The following is a 7,362-nucleotide window of genomic DNA, read 5'->3' as shown; positions in this document are numbered from 1 at the left end:
CTTTGTTTATGTGTGTTATGGTCATTTGAGCATGAATAAACATGCCACCTTTAAAATGGCTATAAAAAAGCTTGTTCCTTTTTTTTTTGTTTTGGGGAGGTGCGTCAACCCGGTTGGGAAACCGCTGAAGTAAGTGGAAGTCTTAGTTTAGCAGTTTCATAATCATCCTCTGGATTCTACAGAAGTCATGCCATGAAGATTCACTTTAATGACTAAAGTCAGTGGCTTGCAATCTGCCTTTGTTGTAAAAGTTGGATAAAGCTATATATATATATATATATATATATATATATATATGTGTCATGGTTTTTTAATGTGTTTGGCCCACATGCAGAGATCACTTGGAGACAGAAGCAGGTTTAGAAGTTTATTGTTAAACGTGCAAGACAAGGAGCATCAACGTGGATTGTTTGAGGGGACGGTATGGAGGAAGCGAGTGAAATCTGCGGAAAAGAGGCAGAACGTTAGACGTCGGACAACTCTCACGCCTAAACGTCTTTACGGAGAGGTGGGAGGGCTTACCGCGTAGTGCAGGAACCGAGCCGGGGGGAGTGGCGTGGAAAGACGGGCACAGGGGCAGCCTCCCGCAGATGACTGAGAGGCAGGTGGGCGGTCCGGCGGAGCGGAGAGGGATCCGAGCAGCAGCGGCGTGAAGGTGATCCGTTGACAGCCAAGAGAACCAGATGGAGGAGCGGGTTCCAGAAGATCAATTGTCGGGAGACCTGACTGACGATGTCAGGGCTTGGAGAGCCACTTGGGACGGGACCCAAGGCGGAGGCAGACCTGGAGCACAGGAGACTTAGGTTAGACAGGGAGAAACGAGAGAGATGTCAGACGACAAAGGGCCACTGAGTTTTACCACTTTAGGTTAACAATCTGGCATCTCTCGGCTGTCTGAGCGCAGTTCTTATAGCGCCGCCGCACGCCGCTGAACGAGCCGCAGGTGTGTGTCTCCGCCCACCAGTCAGCTCGAATCACCTGCCAGGAGGGGAGAGAGAAAAAGACTGCGCTGGCCGGGGAAAACACAGTGCAGTCTGCTGAGCCCTGACACCACCCCCCCCCTCAATGGTCGCCACCCGGCGACCCCGAGGACGTGGAGGGGCGTGAGGCGTTGAAGTCCTCAATCAGGGACTGATCTGGGATGGCGGAGCTGGGCAGCCATGACCGGTCTCCGGGGTCGCGGCCCTCCCAGTCGACAAGGTACTGATGGCCCCTGCCCCGTCGACGGGAGTCCACGATTCTCCGAATCCGGCGGCCCTGGTAGTCCTGAGAGGCTGGAGGGGGCTGGGCGGGAGGGCACAGGGTACTGGAGAATACGGGTTTGATGTGAGAGACATGGAAAGTGGGGTGGGTCCGGGAATTTGGAGGGAGGCGGAGGCGGACAGCGGTGGGACTGATGACAGAGATAATCTCGAAGGGTCCAGAATAGCGGGGAGCCATCTTACGGCGAGCGGAGGGAAGGTGCTGGGTGGAAAGCCAAACTCGTTGGCCAGGGCGGTAAAGGGGGGCAGGGTCTCGTCTCCGGTCAGCAAAGCGTTTACTCTGCTCAGCCCTCCTATGCAGGGCCCGAGTGGTTTGGGACCAGAACTGCCGGCAGCGGTGTAAGTGATGCTGGACGGAGGGGACAGCGACTCGTTGTTGGTCAGAGGGGAGGAGTGGAGGTTGGTAGCCGAGGGAAACTTCGAAAGGCGACAAACCTGTGGCGGTGGAGGTGTGTGAATTGTGGGCGTATTCGACCCAGGGAAGAAACTTACTCCAGTCGGAGGGGTTATTGGAGGTCAGGCAACGGAGTGTGGATTCCAGCTCCTGGTTGAGGCGTTCTGTTTGGCCGTTGGTTTGCGGGTGGTATCCGGAGGTGAGGGTGTATTTGGCCCCTAGGGCCGAGGCGAACTCCTTCCACACCCGCGAGGTGAATTGAGGACCACGGTCAGACAAGATCTCTGTCGGGATGCCATGCAGACGAAAGACATGCCCAACCAGGAGCTGGGCCGTCTGGAGGGCTGACGGGAGCTTTCGGAGGGGAACCAAGTGGCAAGCTTTAGAAAAACGGTCTATGACAGCGAGAATGACCGTCATGCCCTGGGAAGCCGGGAGGCCAGTTATGAAATCCAGGGCCACGTGGGACCAGGGGCGTTCGGGGACAGGCAGCGGTTGCAAAAGGCCCGCGGGCGGTCTGTTGGTGGTCTTATTCAGGGCGCACACGGAACATGAGCGCACATACTCCCGGACGTCACTGGACATGGAGGGCCACCAGAAGCGTCACGAGAGGAAGGAGAGAGTCCGGTGAACTCCGGGATGGCCAGAGAACTTGGTGGTGTGGGCCCACTGGAGTACGCGGGGTCGGACGGAGGACGGGATGAACATGCGACCAGGTGGGCCATTTCCAGGGTCCGGTTCCGAGCGCAGGGCGCGGGAAATCTCCTCTTCGATCTCCCAGTGGAGGGCACCGACAGTGCAGGTGGGTGGTAAGATGGAGGCTGGTTCGGCACCAGAGTCTTGTGGGGCGTGGAGACGGGAAAGAGCGTCCGGTTTCAGATTCTTTGAGCCTGGGCGGTAGGTGATCGTCAGATTGAAGCGAGAAAAAAAAAGCGACCAGCGAGCTTGTCGAGGGTTGAGACGTTTGGCGGATTGCAGGTAGGCTAAGTTTTTGTGATCAGTCCAGATGATGATGGGCTGCTCGGATCCCTCTAGCCAATGGCGCCACTCCTCTAAAGCGAGTTTTATGGCTAGGAGCTCACGATCACCCACATCATAATTCCGTTCGGCTGGGGTGAGACGACGGGAAAAAAAGGCGCAAGGATGTAGCTTTTGATCACTGCTGGACTGCTGCGGAAGGACGGCACCTACACCGGTGTCTGAAGCATCAATCTCCACTATGAACTGCCTCTGGGGGTCTGGATGCATGAGGACGGGAGCTCGGGAAAATCTCTCTTTCAGGGTCTGAAAGGCCGAGTTAGCAGCAGGATTCCATAGGAACAGAGTCTTGGGTGACGTGAGAGCATGCAGGGGAGCGGCGATTTGGCTGTAGCCTCTTATGAAACGGCGGTAAAAGTTTGCAAATCCCAGAAAGCGTTGCAACTGCTTTCTTGTTTCGGGTACCGGCCATTCGAGGACGGCCTTGATCTTTTCCGGGTCCGACCGGACCTGCCCACCCTCTAAAATGAGGCCCAGAAAAGAAACGGATGGCTTGTGAAATTCGCATTTTTCTGCTTTAACAAAAAGGCGGTTCTCCAGAAGGCGCTGAAGGACAAGTCGGACATGTTGGGTGTGTTCAGCAAGGTCTCGGGAATAAATTAATATGTCGTCCAAGTCAAACACAAAAATGTTTAAGAAGTCCCGAAGGACATCGTTCACCAGGGCCTGGAAGACCGACGGGGCATTGCACAGGCCGAACGGCATCACACGGTATTCAAAATGACCCAGGGGGGTCTTAAATGCCGTCTTCCACTCATCCCCCCGGCGGATCCGCACCAAATGGTAAGCGTTACGTAGGTCGAGTTTTGAAAAAACCATGGCGTGTTGAACCGGCTCGAGAGCGGAGGACAGCAGTGGGAGAGGATACTTATTTTTGACCGTTATCTGATTAAGCCCCCGATAGTCAATACACGGGCGCAGAGTGCCATCTTTTTTCCCCACAAAGAAAAAGCCAGCTCCCAGCGGGGAGGAGGACGGACGGATCAGGCCGGACGAGAGAGATTCATTAATGTATTTCTCCAGCGCCTCTCGTTCAGCCCGGGAGATGTTATAAAGACGGCTAGCAGGTAAAGGGGCGCCAGGGAGCAGGTCTATGGCGCAGTCGTAGGGACGATGTGGCGGCAGAGATTCCGCCCTGCTTTTACTAAACACCTGTTGTAAGTCGTGGTACTCCCTTGGGACCAAGTTTAAGTCAACTGGGCCATCACTAACTGCGGGGTCCTCCGCCAATGAGTTAGACGGGACAGCTGAACGCAAACAGCGGGAGTGACAGGAGAGAGACCAGGATTCTACCCGTCGCTCGGCCCAATTAAGACGAGGGTTGTGATCCAGTAACCAAGGATGTCCCAAAACTATGGGGGCCCGTTTAATGGGAAAAACATAAAAGCTGATCAGTTCACGGTGATTACCCGAAATAATGATTTCCAACGGCTTGGTCCGATGGGTAATCTGGGGAAGTGCCCCTCCATCCAGAGCCGAAACCTGGAAGGGAGTGACCAAGCTAACGGTTTTCAAACCGTTTTCAGAGAAACTAAGGCATGATCGATCAAGTTAAAGTCACAACCGGAGTCTATCAAAGCAAAAAGATTTAGACTTTCACGAGCCAAAGGAAGAATTGCAGGTAAGCAAAAAAGTGGGGGCGCAGATTCGTGAGATGACGTGAGAGCTGAGTATTTGATCGGGTTCGCCGGCTCTCCCACTATAGCCGACGAACCTGGTCTTTTGGTCGCTCAGGACAAGCCCCAATAAAATGTTTAGGGGAAGCACAATAAATGCAAAGCTTCAAGTCCATTCGTTGCTGCCTCTCCTCCGGAGTGAGATGAACCCTACCTATTTGCATAGGCTCCGGAGGAGAGGGAGGGGCCGCGACGGGCCGGGACGGAGCACGCTCGGGGAGCGAAAGCGCAGGCAAACGTGAAAGTCTCTCCGACCTTCCTCGGCCCCTACTCCTTAAACGGTTATCCAATCGGATGGCGAGGGTAATAAACTCATCTAAGGTGCCCGGCTCTTCCAGGCGAGCCAGCTCATCCTTGAGACCCTCATCAAGCGCTTGGAAAAAAAACTGATTTAAGGGCGTGAGGTTCCCAACCCGCGGCGGCAGCCAGAGTGCGAAACTCAATAGCGAAATCCGAGACGCGGCGACCGCGCTGTCAGAGAGCCAGCAGCTGGCGCGACTGCTGAGCTGGATCAGACTCAGCCGCAAAAAACCATCTTAAACTCGGAAACGAAATCATCAAAGGTGCAGCCGAACTGTCGGCAATCGGGAAAGCGGGCTTCGGCCCATCTTAAAGCTCTCCCGGTTAATAGGCGTAAATAAAAGAAATCTTGGCACCGTCTTGGGCGTACGTGCGTGGAGAGCGATTGAAAACTAAGGCACATTGAAACAAAAAACCCCCGCAATCCCCATTGTCTCCAGAAAACTTTTCCGGACAAGGAGAGGAAGTCTCCGGGTAAGTGGGGGTGGTTCTGCAGCCGCAGGCTCGGGAACAGAGCTAGAAAGCTCGGGAGCACGGGGTGGGTTAGCAGCGCGCAGTGTTTCAGTCAGCTGACTGAAATGAGCTGTCAGATTCTGCAGCTGTTCCTGGGTTGATCGGACCGCTAGCTCAAGAGTATGAAGCTGCTCTGCTGGCAGCGAACTGTCTTCCTAGTGATTCTGCTGGGTCAGGGAGGCCAGATTGTTCTTCTGTCATGGTTTTTTTAATGTGTTTGGCCCACATGCAGAGATCACTTGGAGGACAGAAGCAGGTTTAGAAGTTTATTGTTAAACGTGCAAGACAAGGAGCATCAACGTGGATTGTTTGAAGGGACGGTATGGAGAAGCGAGTGAAATCTGCGGAAAAGAGGCAGAACGTTAGACGTCGGACAACTCTCACGCCTAAACGTCTTTACGGAGGGGTGGGAGGGCTTACCGCGTAGCGCAGGAACCGAGCCGGGGGGAGTGGCATGGAAAGACGGGCACAGGGGCAGCCTCCCGCAGATGACTGAGAGGCAGGTGGGCGGTCCGGCGGAGCGGAGAGGGATCCGAGCAGCAGCGGCGTTGAAGGTGATCCGTTGACAGCCAAGAGAACCAGATGGAGGAGCGGGTTCCAGAAGATCCAATTGTCGGGAGACCTGACTGACGACATCAGGGCTTGGAGAGCCACTTGGGACGGGACCCAAGGCGGAGGCAGACCTGGAGCACAGGAGAACCTTAGGTAGACAGGGAGAAACGAGAGAGATGTCAGACGGACAAAGGGCCACTGAGTTTTACCACTTTAGGTTAACAATCTGGCATCTCTCGGCTGTCTGAGCGCAGTTCTTATAGCGCCGCCGCACGCCGCTGAACGAGCCGCAGGTGTGTGTCTCCGCCACCAGTCAGCTCGAATCACCTGCCAGGAGGGGAGAGGGAAAAAGACTGCGCTGGCCGGGGAAAACACAGTGCAGTCTGCTGAGCCCTGACAACCATATATATATATATATATATATATATATATATATATATATATATATATATATATATATATATATATATAAATAACTAAAGATGTATAACTTTATACATGACTCACAATTTTTCAAGTGACTCGCAATTCTCAGTCATTCAGTCTGTCCCATTCTTTGTCCACTTAAAACGTACTGTCTTAATGAACCAACATTATTAGACAAGTTTTTTGCTGAAAGATTAGGAATGCAATTACCAAGGACATTTATTACTAATCATTTCTATAGCTCACACTTCTCATTTTTCCTTCAGCTGGGGGCTGCTATGTTCCATTCCAATACATTTTTTTATTTATATAGCGGCAATTCACAACACATGTCATCTCAAGGCACTTAAAGTCAAATTGTCTTGACATTTTGCATAGTATATTTTCACTCCTTCACCCAGGAGCTTGTCTACTGAAAATGTAATGTCAGTTAAACCAACTGACAATTTTATATTTAGCTTCAGCAGACTCTTTTGCACTCCATACAGGAACTTCTCCAACTGCTCATCATGCTCTTTGCATGTTAAACACCACAATTTCATCAGTGTACACTCTTGTTCCTACTACAACTTCTATGATGGATTTCATTGACCTGTTGAAGATCTCTGGAGCAGATATGATGCCTGGAAGGCTGAGAATACAAGGTTTTCCATGTGATGTATTGAATGTGCAGTATCTGCTAATTAGGTCATGCTGTCTTTGCCAGAATCCTTCAAAAGCACAGAAGAACATCTCTTGCCAAAGTACAGCCCCCTCTGATTTATGTAAATACGTGTTAGGTCGACACAGTCCATAGCATATCTGCAGAGCTGCACTGGTAAGTATAGCTTGGCTTAATGCATTTTGAATGCTTGTGTTAACTTAAAAAGAAGTCACACAAATTGTACTGTGATATTTACAGTTTGAAAAACAATCTGAGAAAAAACATATTTAACCATAGACGTATCTGCCACTAGAGCCGCAAACACATGTTTTTAGACGATCTGCTTACTAACTTTTTGTTAATAATCTGATGGTGCTATGTGTAAACAGGATAGGACAAAAGGTGTCACAGATAATTTAAAGGCTAAATAAATTCTTTGTAATACATTGTGGAGTTTTTCAAAACACATGGGTAAATGGGCATTTTCATTGGGGTTACCTTAACAACTTCCTTTGAAAAAATATTTTCTGACTAAATCAGGTTTTTGGGAGAATGTTG

At 51.5% G+C, this 7,362-nt stretch overlaps 1 long non-coding RNA gene across 1 annotated transcript; it reads right to left on the bottom strand.

Annotated features, from left to right (window-relative positions):
• Positions 1-354: 354 nt before the first annotated feature.
• On the bottom strand, positions 355-962 carry LOC118562189. Its single transcript, XR_004930498.1, has 2 exons — positions 860-962; positions 355-783 (listed from the first exon to the last, which is right to left on the bottom strand). It is a non-coding gene; the product is annotated as an uncharacterized LOC118562189 (long non-coding RNA).
• Positions 963-7,362: the final 6,400 nt, after the last annotated feature.

The sequence above is a fragment of the Fundulus heteroclitus genome, unplaced genomic scaffold (assembly GCF_011125445.2).
Source record: "Fundulus heteroclitus isolate FHET01 unplaced genomic scaffold, MU-UCD_Fhet_4.1 scaffold_817, whole genome shotgun sequence".
In the NCBI taxonomy this organism is placed as follows: Eukaryota; Metazoa; Chordata; class Actinopteri; order Cyprinodontiformes; family Fundulidae; genus Fundulus; species Fundulus heteroclitus.
Note: the sequence above shows the minus strand (reverse complement) of the source record. Positions and strands in the feature narration are given on the sequence as shown.